The sequence below is a fragment of the Schistocerca gregaria genome, chromosome X, assembly GCF_023897955.1.
Source record: "Schistocerca gregaria isolate iqSchGreg1 chromosome X, iqSchGreg1.2, whole genome shotgun sequence".
NCBI lineage: Eukaryota > Metazoa > Arthropoda > Insecta > Orthoptera > Acrididae > Schistocerca > Schistocerca gregaria.
Window position 1 is genome coordinate 143,301,338 of NC_064931.1, and position 26,237 is coordinate 143,327,574.

At 44.3% G+C, this 26,237-nt stretch overlaps 1 protein-coding gene across 2 annotated transcripts in view; it reads right to left on the reverse strand.

The window, feature by feature from the left end:
• The window catches only part of LOC126299478 (transcription factor CP2), a 793,232-nt gene that overhangs the window by 654,056 nt on the left and 112,939 nt on the right, over positions 1 to 26,237 (reverse strand). The gene's annotated exons all lie outside the window — the stretch shown is intronic.

The following is a 26,237-nucleotide window of genomic DNA, read 5'->3' on the forward strand; positions in this document are numbered from 1 at the left end:
GAGAAGAACTGTGCAAACCATAGCAGTCCTTAAACGCAAAGATGCTACAGCAGCCGTGCGCTAGTGTTGCTGTGTGTGTATGTGTGCGTGTGTATGTGTGTGTGTGTGTATGTGTGTATGTGTGTGTGTGTATGTGTGTTTTTAGAATCTGTTTCCTTGAACAGTACTAAACGTCATATGAACATATGAGCTATTAGTAAGTTTCCGAGGAAACTAATGAAAATAATGGGGAACAGGACAAATGCAGGTGATAGTAAACTAAATACTGTGATCTAATGTTTTGTTGAATAGTATACATTTCCTCACAAAAGATGTCCAAAAAAGTCCACCGTCAACTGGAACGCATTTCGCAGCTCTTGTAGACAGCTTCTGTGTTGTTGAGCTTATCTCATTCGAGGGGGACGATGAACTCCAGGTATACTATTAAACCATGAGTCAACATTTACCCGAAACGGCATGAATGACGCGCAACTCTCACGTGTGGGTACATGAAAATCTGCGCGCTGCTATAGAAACAAATTTTCAACGACGTTTCGCAGTTAACGTGTGCTGCGGTATTATTAATGACCAGTTCATCGGTACAGTTGTTTTATATAATCATCTGCATGGAGTAAGGTATCCTGGTTTCCCTCAAAATGTGTTATCGGAGACTATTCCTTTGGCAACGCGACGTCGTATGTACTTTCGGCGCGACTGACTCCCGTGATTTTCAGACAGCTGTATGGCGGACCGTTAAGAAAGGAGCATTTGTTCTTTTGAAGTGTTCAGCATCATCACTACTATTACCCCTCAAAGCATGTATCTTTCCTCTTGATTCGCCCTACACCACAGTCATTTGAATTCTCTTGAAAATCGTACCGTACGTCCCTGTCTGCTGCGGACTTTTTCAGGAGGGTCGAAACGTCCATAAATGGCGAATTCATAATGTGGCTTACTACTGACTAAACTGAATTATTGTTAAATACTTCTAGTACACAAAATCATCTGAGCGTACTGTAGCCATTGCTGGTTGTTGCTACCGCTACCGCCCCATTATGGAAGACCAACGCATTTTTTCTATGATATCGGAAACGGATAAATCAGCTATAGCGGAATACACTTTGCAACCACAAAACCACTTTATTCCATTTTAGCGATCACAGAGTCTGAAAGGCCCGAATGAAATTTACACTCTGCAGCGGAGTGTGCGCTAATGTGAAACTACCTGGCAGATTAAAACTGTGTGCCGGACCGAGACTCGAACTCGGGACCTTTGCCTTTCGCGGGCAAGTGCTCTACCATTTTTGTTTGTTTTTTTAATAATGTTTTAAGTAACTAAGTACAACAAAATTTCTGAGAAAACAGGATTGCATGTTGATGAAGAAAAGACAGAATACCGGCCCATAAGTAAGAAAACCAGAAAAGAAGCATCTTTGACTGTAGATGGATTCAATTTCAAGACTGTTGACCACTTCAAGTACCGTGGAAGTCTTTTTAGTAATAACAGCAGAACAGATATAGAAATAGATGCCCGTTTAGCAACAGCAAACAAGACACTTTTTAGTTTTATCAAAATTCTATGAAAAAGATTACTTAGCAGTAACTTCAAAATCCGCTTATATCAGTCGACCATTATACCTGTGATGTTATATGGGTGTAAAACATTAATAATTAGAAATAAAGATGAAGAAAAACTTAATATTCGAAAGAAAAGTACTAAGGAAAATTTTTCGACCTGTATACGTCGAAAATAACAGGGAATGGAGAATAAGAAGAAATGAAGAATTAAGTGGGCTGTACAAATACCGTAACACGCGACTTAACTTCTGAGGTCATCAGTCCCCTAGAACGTAGAACTACACTCCTGGAAATTGAAATAAGAACACCGTGAATTCATTGTCCCAGGAAGGGGAAACTTTATTGACACATTCCTGGGGTTAGATACATCACATGATCACACTGACAGAACCACAGGCACATAGACACAGGCAACAGAGCATGCACAATGTCGGCACTAGTACAGTGTATATCCACCTTTCGCAGCAATGCAGGCTGCTATTCTCCCATGGAGACGATCGTAGAGATGCTGGATGTAGTCCTGTGGAACGGCTTGCCATGCCATTTCCACCTGGCGCCTCAGTTGGACCAGCGTTCGTGCTGGACGTGCAGACCGCGTGAGACGACGCTTCATCCAGTCCCAAACATGCTCAATGGGGGACAGATCCGGAGTTCTTGCTGGCCACGGTAGTTGACTTACACCTTCTAGAGCACGTTGGGTGGCACGAGATACATGCGGACGTGCATTGTCCTGTTGGAACAGCAAGTTCCCTTGCCGGTCTAGGAATGGTAGAACGATGGGTTCTATGACGGTTTGGATGTACCGTTCACTATTCAGTGTCCCCTCGACGATCACCAGAGGTGTACGGCCAGTGTAGGAGATCGCTCCCCACACCATGATGCCGGAGGTTGGCCCTGTGTGCCTCGGTCGTATGCACTCCTGATTGTGGCGCTCACCTGCACGGCGCCAAACACGTATACGACCATCCATGGCACCAAGGCAGAAGCGAATCTCATCGCTGAAGACGACACGTCTCCATTCGTCCCTCTATTCACGCCTGTCGCGACACCACTGGAGGCGGGCTGCACGATGTTGGGGCGTGAGCGGAAGACGGCCTAACGGTGTGCGGGACCGTAGCCCAGCTTCATGGAGACGGTTGCGAATGGTCCTCGCCGATACCCCAGGAGCAACAGTGTCCCTAATTTGCTGGGAAGTGGCGGTGCGGTCCCCTACGGCACTGTGTAGGATCCTACGGTCTTGGCGTGCATCCGTGCGTCGCTGCGGTCCGGTCCCAAGTCGACGGGCACGTGCACCTTCCGACGACCACTGGTGACAACATCAATGTACTGTGGAGACCTCACGCCCCACGTGTTGAGCAATTCGGCGGTACGTCCACCCAGCCTCCCGCATGCGCATTATACAGCCTCGCTCAAAGTCCGTCAACTGCACATACGGTTCACATCCACGCTGTCGCGGCATGCTACCAGTGTTAAAGACTGCGATGGAGCTCCGTATGCGACGGCAAACTGGCTGACACTGACGGCGGCGGTGCACAAATGCTGCGCAGCTAGCGCCATTCGACGGCCAACACCGCGGTTCCTGGTGTGTCCGCTGTGCCGTGCGTGTGATCATTGCTTGTACAGCCCTCTCGCAGTGTCCGGAGCAAGTATGGTGGGTCTGACACACCGGTGTCAATGTGTTCTTTTTTCCATTTCCAGGAGTGTACTTAAACCTAACTAACCTAAGGACATCACACACATCCATGCCTGAGGCAGGATTCCAACCAGCGACGTAGTGGTCGCGCGGTTCCAGACTGTAGCGCCTAGAACCGCTGGGCCACCCCGGCCGGCATGCAGTAAATGCTACCTAGTAAGTGTACCAAATCAGAATCCATTGGATTCAGCACTCATCCAGCACAAAGCATTCGCATAGCAAATTCGTCAAGTAAAATGTACCGTAATCTTTCTTGTGACAAGTCTACGGAGCCAGAGGTTTCACACATCCTTAACTGCCGATCGTCGAATTCTATATTGTGCATCTTCTCGGCGTTTTCATCAGCGGCTCAGCTAAGTGTCCTTCACTGGGATCAGCATGAACATAAAATCGGCAAGTTTGAATTCAAACACTTATTCCTTAACTGATGAAAGCCGGCCGCGGTGATCTCGCGGTTCTAGGCGCGCAGTCCGGAACCGTGCGACTGCAACGGTCGCAGGTTCGAATCCTGCCTCGGGAATGGATGTGTGTGATGTCCTTAGGTTAGTTAGGTTTAAGTAGTTCTAGGGGACTAATGGCCACAGCAGTTGAGTCCCATAGTGCTCAGAGCCATTTGAACCATTTTGAACTGATGAAAGTATAATAGTACACAACTTAAAAAACATCTACGGCTTTGAACGAAAACTCGTCGGCGATAAACTTGCCAAAACCAAGGATTTTATGACAGTATGGTATTCCAGTACTCCATCTGAACGAAAGACGCATAATACGAGTACTTTAAAAAGCCGTGTAGGAGAAACCACGTCACCTAAACATTACTTAGGTTACTGCACAATATGTACCAATGTTAGGACAAAAGCTGTTTAATAGAAATTCCGTCTCTGTGACAGGCCGAAAAACTTTAACCTTACCCACGTAAGAAAACCTATTCCACGGACGTGAATACTTTTCAGTTAACCCGTAGCCAGCTGTGTAACGTGGAGGCTACAACACCAACAAGTTGGAAAGAAAATAGACGATCAGATTATATGCGGCACGAATGTGTTATAGGTTTATATTCGGCAGCCTGCTGAAGCCAGAGCAACGGCGTTGTCACCCACAGTGTATACAGCACAAGGCACGCGAGTGGCCACTAATTCACCAGTGACACGTTTATAGCGCATTATCGTTATCAGTCTGCTCAGCGAGGTGCGATAACTGCACGAAAATAAGTTGAGTTCGGCGTGGGGCGTAGCAGCGGTTCAACATCACTAACTTGTAGGCCTCCTATAAGATCTCAGGATGGAAGGAAGGAAGGAAGGAAAAGCAATATTTAACCTACAGTCGACAACTAGGATATTGGAAACGGTGCACAAGTTCGGATTAGAAAGATAAATCGGCTGCATCCTTTTTAATGGAACCATACCGGCATTCGCCGTAATCTATTTAAGGAAACCACGATAAGCCCAAAGGATGGTAGCATGATGAGCGCTCAGCTCCTACGAAATACGTGTGCAGTCCATTAACCACATAACATTTGCGTTATTCCTTTCTCAAAGAAAGTTCCAGTCACGGAGTAGATAAATTGTGTTTTGATTAGTTAATTTCATTTCAATTAGCAACACAATGTTTTAAGGGCGAGCCAGCTAGGCTGCCGTGTACAGCCGTCACGAGTTTGACGCAACTGTAAGCCTGCTGCATCATGTAGTATAATAGCATAGCCTTCACTCGGCGAGACTCAAGCACGGTGATGCAGACAGGTGCTGACCGCGTCACAGGACGCGTAATGCGAACGACGCCTGTGTGATATTCGCAAGTTAAGGACCTTGTGAAAGCCTCTCCTCATAGAACTTCCTGGGAAGAGCAGCTGCTGCTGGTGTTGGTGAAGATGTTATAAGTGACTGCAGACTTTTTTGGCGTATTCAAATGATAAAATCTTCCCGGTTGATCAGCCGAGTAGTGGCGTCGCCTTGCCACAAAGTTTCAGTGAGTTTCGCACCCATCATATTCAGACGACGGCCCTAATGGGCTGATCACCCGAGATGATTTTATCGATGATGATGATAATGATGGTGGTGGTGATGGTGGGCCGACCGGGGTGGCCGAGTGGTTCTAGGCGCTACAGTCAAACCGCGTGACCACTACGGTCGCAGGTTCGAATCCTCCCTTGGGCATGGGTATGTGTGATGTCCTTAAGTTAGTTAGGTTAAAGTAGTTCTAAGTTCTAGGAGATTGATGACCTCAGAAGTTAAGTCCCATAGTGCTCAGAGCCATTTGAACCATTTATTTGGTGATGGTGATGATGGAGATGCAGGTGACGACGTTGTTGTTGTATCTAGTCCGAAAACTGGTATGATGCAGCTCTCAATGCTACTCTAAGCTGTGAAGGGATCTTCGTCTCCGTATAACAACTGCAATGCAAATACACTTTAACCTCTTTATTGTACTCAGCCCCCACTCGTCTCTCCATTACGAAATTGCTCTTTCCTTGATGTCTCAGGATGTATCCTATAGAACGATTGCTTCTTATGGTCATGGCGCGCTACAAACTTCTTTTCTCTCCAGTTTGAGCTCATACCTCCTCATCATTTATCTGATTTACACACCTAATATTTGGCGTTCTCCTGTAGCACCACGTTTTTAAAGCTTCTCTTCTCTTCATGTCTGAACTGTTTATCGTCCACGTTTCGCTTCCGTATGTGAGGTACGGGTGAGTTGTGTCGCCCTGGAAATACCGGGTGATCAAAAAGTCAGTATAAATTTGAAAACTGAATAAATCACGGTATAATGTAGATAGAGAGGTATAAATTGACACACATGCTTGGAATGACACGGGGTTTTATTAAAACCAAAAAAATACAAACGTTAAAAAAATGTCCGACAGATGGTGCTTCATCTGATCAGAATAGCAATAATTAGCATAACAAAGTAAGACAAAGCAAAGTTGATGTTCTTTACAGGAAATGCTCAATATGTCCACCATCATTCCTCAACAATAGCTGTAGTCGAGGAATAATGTTGTGAACAGCAGTGTAAAGCATGTTCGGAGTTATGATGAAGCATTGGCGTCGGGTGTTGTCTTTCAGCATCCCTAGAGATGTCGGTCGATCACGATACACTTGCAACTTCAGGTAACCCCAAAGCCAATAATCACATGGACTGAGGTCTGGGGACCTGGGAGGCCAAGCATGACGAAAGTGGCGGCTGAGCACACGATCATCACCAAACGACGCGCGCAAGAGATCTTTCATGCGTCTATCAATATGGAGTGGAGCGCCATCGTGAATAAACGTCATACGTTCCAACAGGTGTTTATCAACCAGGCTGGGGATGATGCGATTCTGTAACATATCAGCGTACCTCTCACCCGTCACGGTAGCACTTTTGCTGTCCAGCGCCATCTGTCGGACATTTCGTGATTTTTTTTTTTTTTTAGTTTTTGTTCTAATAAAACCACCATGTCATTCCAGTCATGTGTGTCAATTTTGACCTCTCTATCTACATTATTCCGTGGTTTATTAAGTTTTCAAATGTACACTGACTTTTTGACCACCCTGTATTTTTAGTTGAGAGCTGGTGGCTACCGCTCGGGCTGCTCGGCAAGCCACGGCTCGTTAGCAACTGCGTGATGCCGCACAACGGCCGGACCACGTGGTCCGGCCGAGCGAGTGGGTGGGAATTCCATGATGAAGCTGTGTCGATGAAGGAGACAGGCCGGGAGTGCCAAAGATGGCGGACTTTGTGAAACCTTAATGGCGGACACTTCACAATTCGTACAGAAATTAATAGTAGCCAGATGGATCATGATACCTCAAAACGAAACATGTAAGTTACCATTATTTGCACAACGATTCTGATGGTGTAATCAGATTTTCAATATCTTTATTAGTTTAAAGTTTAGTATCTGACGATAAATTATACAAGTAACACCCAGCAACGAATTTCCAAAACCTAAACGGTTCATCCGATTTTGTCCATTGACGTGTCTTTAGAAAGCTATTAGTGTAAACCTAAATTAGTATAAATTACAGGCACGTAACTTGATTAGTACATGAGTTATTGAAAGTCCAAGTGCCCGATTACTATCGATCGCGTCAGGCCATAAGTACTCCACAGTTACTCGAAGAAACGGTAGCAGCATGCTTATAAATAAATTTATTCGTCTATGTTTGTTTACATCCGATATATACTAATCATGAAGAAATTGGTCAAATATATGCTGTGTGTAGACAGCACAAAGACATTAGGCTACAGGCCTACTTTGTTTCTATTCCTATGATATGTTAATTTAATTTGTTTATGTATTTAATAATGTGTGTTAGAGCGTGTTTATCGTCCAGTCTTAGGACTATTTACTTAATTTCAAGTTATTACATGTAAATCCAGTATTCGAATGTGTTTCATCATGTTTGTGAGTGTGCGTTGGCTTGAAGACATGGCGGGAGCACTCTAGCCAATCACAGCGCTCATTACTACAGCAGGCGACTACCGAAGTGGCGGAGAACTGATAAGTAAGGGAGAGGACACGGGAGAGTCCTAGACAGTACGGCGCGACAGATGCATGGTCGCATATATATTTTGTAACTACCATTTGGCCCTCTAGTGCCCAGTATTTTGACTCAATTATGAATATGTACGTCCAACTTAATACAAATCTTCAACCACTAGCTATGATTTCCAAGGGATTATAAACGGATGTACAGACACATCAGCTAACTATTATAAAAAGAGGAACTAATATTATTGAATTAATTTTTTGTGAAACTCAAGACTACTGAAGGTATGTTTGCGCATTGCTAGTTGTAAGATTATGGAAAAAGGTAAGTCCCATTTGAACGTTTGTAAAATCATTTCATTCAGAATATAATTAACTTTTGCCAGCAATGTTGCATTTCTAATTATAATCCATCCCAAAAACCATCAAGATAAAACTTTGCAAAATTTTATTGTTGTCAAGAAAAAGTTTAACTGTGATTTACGTAACTTCAGTCAAATTAATTAAAGAATAACGTCAGCTTTGGTAATAAATACAGCCACTTATTATGAAAGCCCACCAGCAGCTAATAGAGTATAGTAAAACAGAGTAATTATATTCATGTCGCAGTTCGATGTAGCACTCAGATGGCGATCCAGTGACAGTAAAAATGGTGAGGAACAGTTTTGCGTTATTACAGATAACGACTGAGGGCCATGACGACGACACATTCCATGTTTCGTCGAAATAATCAGAAAATCACTTTTAATAAACAGCAATTAAATTTGTATGCGAAGACAGAGAAAGAGAATAAATTTCAAAGGGAAGATTTCATTTGTTATTATTAAGCAAGAGATAGAAATCCTAAGGGAAGGTTACATAGGTTACTGTAAAAGGGAAGGTTATCAAAAACAAAAGAAGTATAGAGGAGACGGGAAGGTTTCATTGTTTCAAATGTCAATGCGCCTTTTAGTGCACGCATCGTCCCCCTGCCTCATGCGTTGTGGATCTGAATATCACATAACTCACAGTCATGACTATCTACTCACCAAATTTGATCTCGAAGTAAATTGATTCTAAATACCATTTCCTGATGCAAACAAAGATGGTAGTGGCTAGAAATTCTTTATATGTCACATGTAAGTTCAGTGTTTTCTTGTGATTCCGTCCAATAATTAAAAGATGCTCCTGAACAGTTGACGATATAAGGCTGACTGAAGTGTAATCATATACCAACGAGTAGCTCTGATAATGTTACATATACAAGACATTCCAGCCCTCTTAACTCACGTGTTTTACTTTTATGTTGAGATGTGCGACGCTTCCAAATTTATAATCTTTTGTTTCGGTAGTTATTTCCCCTACCCCCACCCCTCTCACGTTCCAATATCACCATAATTCGAGTCAGTATAAGTAAGTTAAATAATTTGCTGGTAGCAACATTTGCTGCAACGTAGGATGACTAAACAGTTCTCTGTTTTGAATGACTGGAAGCTAATTTTCACAGACACTCTCGATGTTAAAGGGAGTCTAACTACTCCTGTAATCTATGCCTCCTTGTCTTTTGAGTTAGTCTTTATTTCTCTCTTACTGGTTAGCAAGAACTTCCCTACTTGCGTTGTCGCTTAAGACTTAGTATTCGTGATGTCAAACTACAAGGTATGAAATAAATAAATACGGATTCTATACCAGTTTGTACCACTTCAGTTCTTCACAAAATTCGTTACGGTGATTTTTAAACTGTAAATTAAAGGATAAATATGAAAACTGGTTTAATATTTGGTGTGACAATTCGTCAGTGATGCCCCCTACCGCTGCACATCGTTAGCTCTCCAAATAATTGTGATTATTTCTTACTTGAACCAACAGTACTCTTCTCAGACGAACACACGCCCAATTATGACGTAAACGGTAGCTTACCTGAAACAGAAAAAGAAAACACGTTGACTATAATGAAAACTTTTTATTAGTTATGAGAATCTAATGGAATGTATTAGAGACGAATTAGCACTGTTTAAGACAGCAGCGAAATACAGGGTGTCCGAAAAGACTTTCCCTGATTACATAAATTGATAACTCAGGCTAGAAGTAAGATACAAATATGAAACTTGTGTCGAATTGTTTACAGCTATCAAAGTTTTTTCTGTTTTAGTTTCGCAGTACGTAAGTAGCGGATGAGGTGCAGTGTCCAAGAAGCCATGTTAACCAATCAGGAGAAGGCACAGTGTGTCCTGCGGTACCATGAGACACGATCACCAACCACAGTGCAGAAACACTTCCAGACAACATTTGGAAGGAATCCACCTGATGTCAAGAGCATTAAAGCCTGGTATGAGAAGTTCAAGAATACAGGATCGGTTGCTGACCTTCCGAGGTCTGGTTGACAAACAACCTCAGCAGACAGGATGGAAGCTGCAAGGCAGTCTTTTCTGCGAAGTCCGAAGAAATTGGTGCGCAGGGCCTACGTGAATTACAGTTGCCAAAAAGCTCTCTCCGTGACATTTTACACAAACGTTTATTGTTTCGTGCGTACAAAGTGCAAATCGTTCATGTCTTGTTGCCCGATAACAGTTCACGTCTATATGACTTTGCGGTCGAAATGCTATCACGTATTGAGGACGATGATGGTTATCTCAGACGAATTGCCTTTTCCGACGAAGCGACCTTTTTTGTCAGTGGAGTAGTGAATCGCCATAATGTGCGCATTTCGGGTTCACAACCCCTTGGCGAGGTCATGGAGTGCACCAGAGGCAGTCCAAAGGTGAATGTTTGGTGCGCGCTATTGCACGATCGAATTATCGGGTCATTCTTCTTCGCTCAGGCTACCATCACATCTGCACCGAACGAGGTGGCGCTGTGGTTAGACACTGGACTCGCATTCGGAAGGACGACGGTTCATTCCCGCGTCCGGCCATCCTGATTTAGGTTTTCTGTGATTTCCCTAAATCGCTCCAGGCAAATGCCGGGATGGTTCCTTTCAAAGGGCACGGCCGACTTCCTTCCCCATCCTTCCCTAATCCGATGAGACCGATGACCTCGCTGTCTGTTCTCCTTCCCCAAAACAACCCAACCCATCACATCTGCAGTTTATCGGGACATGTTGCAACTGTATGCTGTTCCTCAGCTGCGTCAGTGTCACCCCGATGTCTTGTTTGACGGGGCACCGCCTCATTGGCGTTTGGACGTCCGTGCCTATCTCGATATGACCTTTCCTGGGCGATGGATTGGTCGTGATGGGCTAACGGCTTGGCCTCCACGCTCTCCTGACGTAACCCCATCAGACTTCTTTTTATGGGGTTACGTCAAGGGCGAGGTCTAGCGAACACGTGTACCAGATCTTGATCCCTGCGGCAACGGATAACCACAGTCGTTGAATCGATCCCTCCAGTGATGTTGGCTAGTGTGTGGACGGAAAATGAATATCGCCTAGATGTGCTGCGTGCTACCAAGGGTGCTCATGTGGAAGTTTACTGATGTGTGAAAAAAACTTTGATAGTTTTTAAACAATTAGACACCAGTTTCATATTTGTATCTTACTTCTAGCCTGAGTAATCAGTTTATGTAATCAAGGAAACACTTTTCGGATACCCTGTATAATATGTGCACGTCCGTCGCGTGAAAAGGGGAAAAGGGAGAAGGAGTTTAGGCGCGCGCGTGTGTGTGTGTGTGTGTGTGTGTGTGTGTGTGTGTGTGTGTGTGTGTGTGTGTGTCAGAGAGAGAGAGAGAGAGAGAGAGAGAGAGAGAGAGAGAGAGAGAGAGAGAGAGAGAGAGAGAGAGCCGCGAGCCGCAAATCACACAGCGCAAAAAGGAAGCATCTGGGAAGGGCCGCGGTTGGCGTCATTCCATGAAGGCGTAGCGTTACAGAGACACACGCGCACACCAACACAAGAGAGGGAGATGGAGCTGGATCACGGCAGTTCAGACGATGTATACTTTGTTTTCAACATGCTTGCGGTTACTTTCCGGGTATTACGCATGCACTTAGTTCAGAACACAAACAACAAAATTTGCTGTAAACAGGAATGATACAGCAACCAGTCGCGTATCAATCTGTATTTTATTGCAGATCTAGCTAGATTCCAACTGATCAGTGCGTTTAGTAGCGAGTCATATAGTTCCAAAGCCCGCCCGGTTGGCCGTGCGGTCCAACGCACAGCTTTCCGGGCGTTAAGGAGCGCCTGGTCCCCGGCCCGAATCCGCTCGGTGGACTTGTGTCGAGGTCCGGTGAGCCGGCCAGTCTGTTGATGGTTTTAAGGTGGTTTTCCATCTCTCTCGGCGAATGCATGCTAGGTTCCCCATATTCCGCCTCAGCTACACTATGTCGGCGATTGCTGCGCAAACAAGTTCTCCAAGTACGCGTACACCACCATTACTCTACCACGCAAACAAAGGGGTTACACTCGTCTGGTGTGAGACGTTCCCTCTGGGATCCACAGGGGGCCAAACCGCACAATAACAATGGGTTCGATGTGGGGCGGCGGAGGGGTGAAGTGGACTGCGGTAGTCGTCGTGGGGTTGTGGACTACTGCGGCTGCGGCGGGGACGGAGCCTCTCCGTCGTTTCTAGGTCCCCGGTCACTATACAATACAATACAATACAATATACGTGTTGTTGTGGTCTTCAGTCCTCAGACTGGTTTGATGCAGCTCTCCATGCTACTCTATCCTGTGCAAGCTTCTTCATCTCCCAGTACCTACTGCAGCCAACATCCTTCTGAATCTGCTTAGTTTATTCATCTCTTGGTCTCCCTCTACGATTTTTACCCTCCATGCTGCTCTCCAATACTAAATTGGTGATCCCTTGATGCCTCAGAACATGTCCTACCAACAGATCCCTTCTTCTAGTCAAGTTGTGCCACAAACTCCTCTTCTCCCCAATTCTATTCAATACCTCCTCATTAGTTATATTAATTTATGGGGTACATATCTCTCAATTGCTGTCGATACTATCTCTTTGAAAACATGAAACAACTTTTCCACACTTAAATGATCAGATCGGAAGGAGTGTCTCTTAAAAAGGCGTTAAGAGCATTTTTACCAGCTTTTTTAAATAGATATACTTTGCGTTTCTTTTTGGTGGTTACTGGTGTCACGGTATTGTGTGTGTGTGTGTGTGTGTGTGTGTGTGTGTGTGTGTGTGTGTGTGTGTGTGTGTGTGTGTGTATTTCTTTTCTTTTTCTTTTTTCGAGCACGAGGATGAATTATAGGGTCTGCCCGAGCAATCAGTCACCAGCTCTCAATATTATTGAGCCCTTGTGGTCTATTTCGGAGAGAAGGCTGAGTGATCGCTATCCACTTCCATCATCTTTACCTGAACGTGCCACTGATTTTCGCCCCTTGCAACCCTGAAATTTATCAAATCCGAGGCGACTGGAAACTGTTCTGCATATCAGCGAATTTTCTACACCGCATTAGGAATGTTAACGAGTTTTATTTTTGGTGTTTCCATATTTTTCTCCACCCTCTGTATGTCGACTATCTTTGGCTTGTGTTTAATTTGAATAGACAATATACGAAGAGTCACGAGTTTCGTACCCAGCTGTAAGTCTGTTTGGGCTTTTAGTCTATATGTCTTCCGTCACAGTAGCTATGTCTGACTCTAACCTCATAACCGTAGATGCTCTTCCGCCTGTCTATTAAGATGGGCTTTACATAACACGATGAGTGTATGTGTGTCGGGAGGGAGGGGGGAGGGGTGTGTATTTGTGTTTCTGGGGAATCGACCGGACTCTGTAGGTGGGAAGAAACGAAGGAAACAGGCACTCTTCTTAGCTTCATGCTCCATCAATGTCCAGAGATAGTTTACTAGCTCATGTTGAACAAGAATTGAGAATGATTTTGACTGTGAGTTTATTTGAGGCGTTAGCATGAATTTCTTTAGAAATATTGTGGCCGGCCGCTGTGGCCGAGCGGTTCTAGGCGCTTCGATCTGGAACCGCGCGACCGCTACGGTCGCAGGTACGAATTCTGCCTCGGGCATGGACGTGTGTGATGTCCTAAGGTTAGTTAGGTTTAAGTAGTTCTAAGTTCTAGGGGACTGATAGCCTCAGATGTTAAGTCCCATAGTACTCGAGCCATTTGAACCAAATATAGTCGTCAGGCGGTTGTTTGCACCTCAGTCCTCCCATATTAGAATCTACTAAGTACGATATATACAGGTGAGTCAGAAGAAAAGGTACATGTTTCTAAGAATGATAGTGTTGGTGACTGTGAACAAAATACGTCTAATGACCATATGCTCTTTTCTTACCCGTATCCGACCTACAGGTGTTTGAAAGTCTCCCTCGTCAGTCTCATGTCCTTCAAAAACACTCAGATGCAAATACAACCATGGCATCAGGCTACATAGTGTTTTTTTTACTGACCATTTGACTCCGCACTTCATTTGCGCACTATAGCACCAGTGACACAGTACCTCACTGAAACACAAGGAATCGGTCGCCGTGGAGTCTTTTCTCAGTCACCGAATTCACTCCATTAGATTACTGTTAGTGGGGTTGGCTCAAGAGCGGAGTCTACAAGCGCAGAGTGGACAGAAAGCACAAAAGAGGTACTTCTCGCTCGTGTTTTACATGCGTGTGCTCAAGTAAAGAGCACTGCGAAGGAGCTCAGATGAGCAACACAGCAGCTGTCTAAAAGAGCTGCAAAATGCACTGCAGCTGGCGGTGGACGTTTTGAATACCTACTGTGACGTAATGTGCACAATTAAACAAAACATTAGATCACAATGTTTCATTTCATATCACCTGCACTCGTCCTGTCCCCTACAGTTTTCATTAGTTACCGCGGAAACGTTTAAGAACAGGGCATATGTTCATACGACATTTTTTGTTCAGAATCATTAATACTGTCACCTTTCCTCCTGACTCACCTTGTAATTAAATGGTGTATTTAGAGTAGATAAGCATGTGTTGGTCTAGTAAAGTCAAGCCATGGGATACTAAGGTGACGTTTCTCCTTAGTCGAAAGAATAAGTGCTCCTCCATATTGGAAAACCAGTTCCTACCGGATATATGTGCCACTAACCTCCCAATGCATACGCAGTGGTTTATGCAGGGTGCTCCTCAGCCGTATGTAGCAACGCTGTTTGAATTTCTGGCATGAAACAAATGTTTGAAAAACAGAAGTATCTCATTGCTTTCGTCAGCGTCATATTTATGGGGGCATCTGAAGTTCTGACAACCCCGACGTCAGCTCTACGATATATTTTCCAATGTAATTTAACTTCTTGAAAGTTTTGTGAAGATGAGTACACGAAATGTTGAAAATCTGCACAAAATCAGTGGTGCTAGATGTCTCGAGTAGTTATAGCAACAAAACAGTGATAAAAGTAAACATATTCTGCTTGAACACCAAGTCTCCGTCCATCTATCTTCAGAAGTCACGGTGATTAGTGTGTTTAAACAGGACGAGGAGGAATTAAGTCTAAAGCGAAGTGGACCCTTATTGCGTTTGCCTTCCTGAATGTTCTAACAGTAAGTGGTGCTTAACTACAGGACGCTGTTTTTAATTTCGATGAATGATGCACAATAACTTACCGTACGGAATAACTACATTGGTACGGTGTTTTGAAGTAGTTGTGATTACTTTTTTTAATTTGGTAATCTGAAATACCGTACTGTCATAAAATCCTTGGTCGCTTTATCATGAACGGAAATTCATCCGAATTTGATAAAGGTTTACAAGAAACTTGTTCCTTCTAATTCAACAGTTAAGAAGTGCGAGGCTAGATTAAAGCGTATTTCCCTTTGAGATGTCCCACGCAGACAACAACCGCAGATGAAAACACAGGAGCATGGAAGGGCGATTATGGTTCAACATCACGTCGACAACAAGATCATTAGAGACAGACAAAAACACAGATAACGTGCACAATATAGAACCGGACGATCTGTGATAAAAGGTGTACATAAAATAGTTGTTCAGTTGATTCCACAGGCATATGAGAGTCAACAATGCGACAGATCTACCCAGAAAATGTTCCGCGCCGCATTTGTTGACTCCTGATCAAAGGCAAGTACTGAAATAATGTCTCAGCAATGTCTGAATCGCTGTACAGAGAATCCAACTGATGCATTACCGTGAGTCAACAGCTCTGCGCCAGAAAGGGAACGCAATCTATTCGAGGATGCAAAAGGGACTCCTCTTATTACCTACCAAATGTAAAACAACTAAAACAACTGACCAGTTCGACGCAAGACTTCTGGGTGATATAAATAAAAATAGGCGAGGAAATGAAGAATATCATTCGTGAGGAGAATGCATCCATCCTCAAAAGCGCTTAGGCAGCTAGAAAGTGGAAGCATTTTAAGTACGCTTTGTTGGAACATCCATCCAATCCGCCACCATTTAAAGAAATTTGCGACTAGAAACATCTGAGCCCGATACGAATAAGCTAAGGGAATCTTAGGTTAGTATTTTGCAGGCTTTCCTGAATCGCACTGTGGTAATGGAATTTACTCACTGGCGAAACGTCGGTGGTAGGTCACTGACTGAAAGGGGGACTTTGTGAACAAGGGTTCTGTAGTCTTTGAACACAATCGGTATTGTAATTGTAAACTGTCGAAGCTGCATTGGTAAAGTACCGGAACTTCAAGCGCTGATAGAAAGCACAGAAGCTGAAATCGTTATATGTGCAGAAAGCTGGCTGAAGCCAGAGATAAATTCAGCCGAAATTTTTACAAAGGCACAGACGGTGTTTAGAAAGGATAGATTGCATGCAACCAGTGGTGGCGTGTTTGTCGCTGTTAGTAGTAGTTTATCCTGTAGTGAAGTAGAAGTGGATAGTCCCTGTGAAATATTATGGGCGGAGGTTACACTCAACAACCGAGCTAGGTTAATAATTGGCTCATTTTACCGACCTCCCGACTCAGCAGCATTAGTGGCAGAACAACTGAGAGAAAATTTGGAATACATTTCACATCAATTTTCTCAGCATATTATAGTCTTATGTGGAGATTTCAATTTACCAGATATAGACTGGGACACTCGGATGTTTAGGACGGGTGGTAGGGACAGAGCATCGAGTGACATTATAATGAGTGCACTATCCGAAAATTACCTCGTGCAATTAAACAGAGAACCGAGTCGTGGAGATAACATCTTGGACCTACTGATAACAAACAGACCCGAACTTTTCGACTCCGTAAGTGCCGAACAGGGAATCAGTGATCATAAGGCCGTTGCAGCATCCCTGAATATGGAAGTTAATAGGAATCTGTTTAGCAAAGAGTAATAGAAGGCAGATTTCAGACTACCTAACAGATCAAAACGAAATTTTTTGTTCCGCCACTGACAATGTTGAGTGTTTATGGAAAAAGTTTAAGGCAACTGTAAAATGCGTTTTAGACAGGTACGTGCCAAGTAAAACTGTGAGGGACGGGAAAAACCCACCGTGGTTCAACAACAAAGTTAGGAAACTACTACGAAAGCAAAGACAGCTTCACTCCAAGTTTAAACGCAGCCAAAACCTCTCAGACAAACAGAAGCTAAACGGTGTCAAAGTTAGCGTAAGGAGGTCTATGCGTGAAGCGTTCAGTGAATTCGAAAGTAAAATTCTATGTACCACTTGACAGAAAATCCTAGGAAGTTCTGGTCTTACGTTATATCAGTAAGTGGCTCGAAACAGCATATCCAGACACTCCGGGATGATGATGGCATTGATACAGAGTATGACACGCGTAAAGCTGAAATACTAAACGCCTTTTTCCAAAGCTGTTTCACAGAGGAAGACCGCACTGCAGTTCCTTCTCTAAATCCTCGCACAAACGAAAAAATGGCTGACATCGAAATAAGTGTCCAAGGAATAGAAAAGCAACTGGAATCACTCAACAGAGGAAAGTCCACTGGACCTGACGGAGTACCAATTCGATTCTACACAGAGTACGCGAAAGAACTTGTCCCCCTTCTAACAGCCGTGTACCGCAAGTCTCTAGAGGAACGGAAGGTTCCAAATGATTGGAAAAGAGCACAGGTAGTCCCAGTCTTCAATAAGGGTCGTCGAGCAGATGCGCAAAACTATAGGCCTATATCTCTGACGTCAATCTGTTGTAGGATTTTAGAACATGTTTTTTGCTCGAGTATAATGTCGTTTTTGGAAAACCAGAATCTACTCTATAGAAATCAATATGGGTTCCGGAAACAGCGATCGTGTGAGACCCAACTCGCTTCATATGGTCATGAGACCCAGAAAATATTAGATACAGGCTCCCAGGTAGATGCTATTTTCCTTGACTTCCGGAAGGCGTTCGATACAGTTCCGCACTGTCGCCTGATAAACAAAGTAAGAGCCTACGGAATATCAGACCAGCTGTGTGGCTGGATTGAAGAGTTTTTAACAAACAGAACACAGCAGGTTGTTATCAATGGAGAGACGTCTACAGACGTTAAAGTAACCTCTGGCGTGCCACAGGGGAGTGTTATGGGACCATTGCTTTTCACAATATATATAAATGACCTAGTAGATAGTGTCGGAAGTTCCATGCGGCTTTTCGCGGATGATGCTATAGTATACAGAGAAGTTGCAGCATTAGAAAATTGTAGCGAAATGCAGGAAGATCTGCAGCGGATAGGCACTTGGTGCAGGGAGTGGCAACTGGCCCTTAACATAGACAAATGTAATGTATTGCGAATACATATAAAGAAGGATCCTTTATTGTATGATTATATGATAGCGGAACAAACACTGGTAGCAGTTACTTCTGTAAAATATCTGGGAGTATGCGTGCGGAACGATTTGAAGTGGGATGATCACATAAAATTAATTGTTGGTAAGGCGGATACCAGGTTGAGATTCATTGGGAGAGTCCTTAGAAAATGTAGTCCATCAACAAAGGAGGTGGGTTACAAAATACTCGTTCGACCTATACTTGAGTATTGCTCATCAGAGTGACAGCCGTCACAGGTCGGGTTGATGGAGGAGATAGAGAAGATCCAAAGAAGAGCGGCGCGTTTCGTCACAGGGTTATTTGGTACGCGTGATAGCGTTACGGAGGTGTTTAGCAAACTCAAGTGGCAGACTCTGCAAGAGAGGCGCTCTGCATCGCGGTGTAGCTTGCTGTCCAGGTTTCGAGACGGTGCGTTTCTGGATGAGGTATCGAATATATTGCTTCCCCCTACTTATACCTCCCGAGGAGATCACGAATGTAAAATTAGAGAGATTCGAGCACGCACGGAGGCTTTCCGGCAGTCGTCCTTCCCGCAAACTATACGCGACTGGAACAGGAAAGGGAGGTAATGACAGTGGCACGTAAAGTGCCCTCCGCCACAAACCGTTGGGTGGCTTGCGGAGTATAAATGTAGATGTAGATGTAGCAACACTATTGGGGAACAACAATTGTGCCATGGGATGGACCTAATCAGCCAAAATGGTCACACAGTCCTTGGCATCAAAATCTGCATCTACATATATACTACGCTAGCCACCAAGCGGTGTGTGGTGGAAGGAACAAGTCATCTCTATTTTTAAGACGTTTTACAGTAACGTTTCGTTAATTCGCCCAGAATGTAAGTGGTAAGACATAGCTAACCCATATGAAGTACACTCAGTTTGCATGTAAACGATGTTACGAACTCAAATGGTTCAAATGGCTCTGAGTACTATGAGACTTAACATCTGAGGTCATCAGTCACCTAGAACTTAGAGCTACTTAAACCTAACCAAACTAAGGACATCACACACATCCATGCCCGAGGCAGGATTCGAACCTGCGATCCAAGCAGTCGCGCGGTTCCGGACTGTAGCGCCTAGAACCGCGTGGCCACCGCGAGCTATTAAGAATAAGATTTTGGGCAGTATTTGCCATTTTAAACATACGATGTTATTGTTAATATACTAGAAAAGAATTACTTATCTGAATAAAAAATGTAATTGGACTATCTTAATGGTAAGATTTTCCTAAAATTTTTACTGCGCAGTTTCAGAAAACATCGAACTTCTTTCTTACCCTTGTTTACAGCGGAGATATCAATTATTATAAATAAAATGTGTGTGAAATGTTATGGGACTTAACTGCTAATTTTATCAGTCCGTAAGCTTACACACTACTTAACCTAAATTATCCTAAGGACAAACACACACACCCATGCCCGAGGGAGGACTCGAACCTCCGCCGGGACCAGCAGCACATTATTATAAAGTCAGTACGGAATTACTAATATTATTTAGTAGTAGTCGCGGTACCAGTAACAGTAGCAGTGGGACGAACAACTCGATTTCACAATCAAGTGGAGATTAATTAACTTGTAAATCAATGTGATGAACGGAAACAGCGCATCATTATTCAATATATTATGACATTTCTTGCAGTAATAATTCGAGGGACAGCATGTGTTTGTATCTACTCGAGAAATGTGTGCGGGACACTGAATGTCAACGCTGCCAAGCTTGTTGCGTCAGTCAGCCTGTTGCGTTCGCACTGTTTACAAATACTCACTGCACGCGGTTTCCTTACCCCACTGCAGTCTGACGAGCAGGCGCAGTGCGCAAACATTACAGTCTGAATAGAAGTGGAGCTCATACACATGCGATCCGAGTACTTCGCTAATGTATTTTTTCCCCTACTACCGCTTTCATCAAGCATCAATGTTTCAGTGGTTGTTCTAGTTTACAGACAAGTCAGCGGGCTACTTAAGATGATAAGCGTTCAAGCGAAGGGGCTCTGGTTCGATTCCCGGCCGTGTCGCAGATTTTCTCCGCTTGGGGACTATTGCCTTGTCCTTACGTTAGTATTGTCATAATTGATATTCCACTGTTGAGTTGGTTGAACGGGCACCTTTCGAAATCCAATAAATTGAAAGAAATCATTAGCAATACATGAGAAATGGTGTCAGCAGCTCATGGTGTACTAGTTAGCGTAGTTGTCTCTAGGTCGTGGAGCTCTGGGTTCGATTCTCGTCTGGGTCGAAGATTTTCTGTACTCAGAGCTAGATGTTGGCTTCGTTCTGATCACTCACTTCATCTTCATTGGACTCGCAAGTCCCCCAACCGGCGTCCAATAGACAGGCTTGTATCTGTAGGTCGGCGACAGATAGGGCCTCCTGACCAACAATGTACACGGTTCTTTCAGTCCGCCATAAATTGTGGAACATTTACTGTGGCAAGTATACAAAAGTATGGCTGGCTCAATTTTTCACAAACATCATGCAAACTGGCAATATCCCACAAGAACTCAAACGATCTAAGGTAATAACTATTCTAAAGCCTGGGAAGCTAGCTGACAACCCAAAAAGCTACAGACCAATTGCCCTGCTGTCTGTAATTTACAAATTACTAGAGAGGCATATATATAACAGAATTAGCCCAGAATTGTTCAGGGCGATCCCAGTTGAACAGGCAGGCTTTCGGCCAGGAAGAAGTTGTACTGACCAGGTGTTGTCACTCACTACTTACATTGAGGAGGGATTCCAGAGAAAATTGAAAACATCAGTCGCCTTTATTGACCTCTCAGCAGCTTACGACACTGTGTGGAGAGAAGGAATCATGTACAAAATTCTTCGAGTAATTCCTTGCAAAACTATAGCATGCTTAATAGGCAGCATGCTCAATGATAGGGTGTTCCAAATAAGTATGGACGCTGACTATAGCTTCATCAAAAAACTAAAGAATGGCTTACCACAAAGATCAGTGCTCGCACCACAGCTGTTTAGCCTCTATATTGCAGACCCGCCGGAAACACAATCAGGAAAGTTCGGGTATGCTGACGATTGGGCCCTCGCTACAAGATGTAGCACAATTGAAGCATCTGAGGATATCCTAACGAAAGACCTGAAGATAATGGGCGAATATTTCCGTAAGTGGACACTTCAACCAAATGCTTCCAAAACAGAGGTTAGTTGCTTCCATCTCAACAACAAACTCGCTGGAAAGGAACTGGCAAGGAACTGTGTACAAGAAGATTTCAGTATCACAAACGCATGGTCTAAAAAATGGAAAACACCGTTCTCACGCATAATAAAACTCCGAAGTACTTGGGCATGACGCTGGACAGAACACTATATTTTAAAGAGCACCTAACAAAGACTGCCGAAAAATTAAAGACAAGAAACAACATTATCCAAAAGCTCTGTGGTACTACCTGGGGAGCAACGGCCTTCACTCACCGCACCTCTGCTTTAGCAGTTGTATCCTCGGCTGCCGAATACTGCGCTCCGAATTGTCTAAACAGCCCACGTGTAAAAAAGGTTGATGTCCAGTTGCATAACACTCTAAGGATGATTTCTGGATTAATTAAACCCACTCCAACGCAATGGCTCCCAATATTAAGCCACATCCCGCCGCCACACCTGCGACGTGCTCACGCCCTTGTACGTGAATACAAAAACATCATGGGAAATCGAAGCCTGCCAATCCACCAAAACACTGAGGCTGCTAACACTGCCGGCACGGTGGCTCAGCGTGTTCGGTCAGAGGCGTAGCTGCCCTCTGTAATAAAAAAAAACTGAGTTAATCGATCCACAACGAACTTAAAAGGGTGTCTTACGACGTCCGCCCCGAGCAGTTGCGACGAACAAAATGAGATTAAAAAAAAAAAACACTAATAGGCTTCGATCTAGGAACCCGCCAACAAGAACAGCAAGGAACTGTGTACAAGAAGATTTCAGTATCACAAACGCATGGTCTGAAAAATGGAACGCATGCCAAAATCATAAAATGCCTTACATCACACAAAAACCACCTGGTTTTGACCTACCACGCAAAACGTGGTCCACTCTAAATAGGATTAGAACTCGTCATGGCAGATTTTCTTACTCCCTGCATAAATGGGGTAAAATACCATCCCCTCAGTGTGACTGCGGAGAAAGTCAGACCATCAGCCACATTGTTGAAGAGTGTTCCAGAAGAGCCTATAATGCGAGCCCCGACGACTTCCTGCTCGCAACTCCACAGTCGATAGATTATATTAATAGACTTTATGTTTGTTTGAAATCCTTAAACTTATATTAGTAATGTTTGTTTGCAATCATTAACGTTTGTTATGTTAGTGATTTGTCTGTTTCTTTCTTATGTGTCTGTATTGCCATACGATAAATAAAATAAACGTGGAACAATTTATGAATTCACGAAAACAGCTGTGTTATCCTAAAGGTATCAACAACTAGACAAAAGGAGGAATGAGTAGAGTTCAACCTTTCGTCGACATCGAGATCGATAGCGGTATTAGTTGCATAGAGATGGAGGAAAGCCGGCTGTTGTGGCCGAGCGGTTCTAGGCGCTTCAGTACGGAACCGATCGACCGCTACGGTCGCGGGTTAGAATCCTGCCTGGGGCATGGATGTGTGTGATGTCCTTAGGTTAGTTAGGTTTCATTAGTTCTAAGTTCTATGGGACTGATGACCTCAGATGTTAAGTCCCATAGTGCTCAGAGCCATTTGAACTTTTTTTTATGGAGGAAAGAAATAGCTGTGGCTTTAAGGAATGATGCAATTTTGGGAAGACACGAAACACTTCTCCTTAACGGTAGGGTGACGATTCGAGCCCCGCTACTAATACCAGTCATCACGACCTGGACGAGTCTACCACCTTACTCCCCAATGGAATATAATTTAAGTATTAATTCTCGCAGGAGGATCGTACAAACATACCGTCGCACGAACTCCCGTACGGAGGACATAGTAATAGGCGTCCCTGCCGTAGAGAAGCAGCTGAAAGAGTTGAAAATAAGTAAGTCGCCAAGTCCGGATGGAATCCAACTTCGGTTTTACGAAGAGCACTCTACGAAATTGGCTCCTTACCTAGCTCGCATTTATCGCGAACGTCTCGCCCAGCACACAGTCCCAAGCGACTCATAAAAAGCGTAGGTGACTCATGTATATAAGGGTAAACGAATGGACCAGTGAAATTACAAACCAATAGTCTCAGCACCGATTTGCTGCAGAATGCTTGAACATATTCTCAGTTCGCACATGAGTAGTTTCCTTGAGACGGAAAAGCTTCTGTCCACAAATCAGCATGGATTTAGAAACATTCGCTCGTGCGAAACTCAGCTAACACTGCGAACCGTTGCAACAGGCAGATTACATACTCCTAGATTTCCGGAAAACGCTTCACACGATTCCCTACGGCAGAATGTTAACAAAGGTACGAGCATACTGAATAGGTTCCCAAATAAGTGAGTGGCTCGACAACTTCTAAGTAATAGAACCCAGTACGTTGTCCTCGACGGCGAATGCTCATGAGACAAAAGGGTACCGTCAGGAGGTTCCAGGGGAAGTGTGACAGGGTAACTCCTATTCTCTATACACATGAGCTATTGACGGACAGCGTGAGAAGCAAAAAATGGTTCAAATGGCTCTGAGCACTATGGGACTTAACTTCTGAGGTCATCAGTCCCCTAGAACTTAGCACTACTTAAACTTAACTAACCTGAGGACATCACACACATCCATGCCCGAGGCAGGATTCGAACCTGGGACCGTAGCGGTCGCGCGGTTCCAAACTGTAGCGCCTAGAACCGCTCGGCCACCCTGGCCGGCCGTGAGAAGCAATCTGCGGCTGTTTTGCTAATGACGCTGTGGTGTGCGGGAAGATGTCGTCGTTAAGTGACTGCAGGAGGCTACAAGATGACTTAGACAAAATTTCTAGTTGGTGTAATGAATGGCACCTTCCTCTCAGAATTAATAGTTTGTTGCTTGACACAGTCATGTCGATTAGATATCTCGGCGTAACGTTGTAAAATGATATGAAATGGAACGAACACGTAAGGACGGTAGTAGATAAGGCGAATGGTCGACTTCGGTTTATTGGTAAAAATTTAGGAGAGTATATCTCGTCTGTATACGAGAGCGCGAATAGAACATTAGGGTGGACCACTGTTGACTACTGTTCGATCGATGGGTTTGATAAAGTCGCGAGTATTACGGATATGTTTCGTGAATTTAAATGGGAATCCCTGGTGGGAAGACGACGCTCTTTTCGTGAAACGCTATTGAGAAAATTTAGAGAACCGGCGTTTAAAGTTGACTGCAGATTCTGCTAACGCCAACGTACATTTCGCGTAAGGACCGCGAAGATAAGGTAATGTAGGCATGTAGACAGTCGTTTTTCCTTCGCTCTATTTGCGAGTGGAACAGGAAAGGAAATGAATAGTTGTCGTACAAGATGCCCGCCGATATACTGCATACAGTGGCTTGCGTAATATTTATGGAGATGTTGATGTGTTTACCCGTAGCACCACGGCGACACATATCCGCGCATCCATTGAACAAAATTGGTTCAAATGGCTATGAGCACTATGGGACTTAACATCTATGTCTATGGTTATCAGTCCCCTAGAACTTAGAACTACTTAAACCTAACTAACCTAAGGACATCACACAACACCCAGTCATCACGAGGCAGAGAAAATCCCTGACCCCGCCGGGAATCGAACCCGAGAGCGGGAAGCGTGAACGCTACCGCACCACCACGAGCTGCAGACGCATCCATTGAAGAGGCATTCTTAGCCAACATAGCGATGACGTAATGCCTGCTCTGTTCGCCTTGCCTACAGCAAGCCCCATTTCCAAATTAAGTTTATCTGTTACGGCTACATTACATACGAAACACAAGTTAACTTGTAGTCTTAGTCTGTGTGATTGGAACGCAAGGTATTCAAACTGCTCGTATGTGGCGATGCTTCTCCTGTGGCTTCGCCGACCACACGTAACCTCGCTAGGTGGAGCAGTGGATAAGGCGCTGAATTTACGTTCGGAAGGACCGGTGTTCCAACCGTCGACCGTCATTTCGCTTCTTCACTTAAAGGCGAATGGCCGGACACGTTCTGCAACAAGGCCATGGTCTATCCCTCCCTCTCTTCACCCTTCTCCAACTGAGTTAGAGCGCTGCCTCTAATGACTTCGCTGTCGATGAGACGTTAACTTTAACCTTCCTCCCACTACTCTGCCTTCTCCTTCCCCACCTAGCCAGCATCCAGCCGATCTACAATGGAAATCATTTCCCTGTAGTCAGACGAGATTCAGGCCATCGTGGTTAAGGTTTGAACCAAAAGTAATACGGATGCGTCTCCAATCTTACAGCTGTCCGAAGTCATCCCTAAAGCCCCGGCCCGCGCTGGTGTCGAACGTTTATTATAACTGCCCTTTCCATTTTAAGAAAAAGAGAGGTAGCGACATGAATAAAAAGTCTTCTTTTCTATGTATTGGCCTTTGTTTACAACCCATGCAGCCATCTACATAAATAAAACAGAATCTTAAGGGAGAGTCAAGCTAAAGCGACTGGTGGAAAAATGTAAGTAAACTGTTTATTATCTCCTAAGTAATCGCTATAACCCTTATACCTGTGGTGTCACCGCCAGACACCACACTTGCTAGGTGGTAGCCTTTAAATCGGCCGCGGTCCGTTAGTAGACGTCGGACCCGCGTGTCGCCACTATGAGTGATTGCAGACCGAGCGCCGCCAGACGGCAGGTCTAGAGAGACTTCCTAGCACTCGCTCCAGTTGTACAGCCGACTTTGCTAGCGATGGTTCACTGACAAAATTCGCTCTCATTTGCCGAGACGATAGTTAGCATAGCCTTCAGCTACGTCATTTGCTACG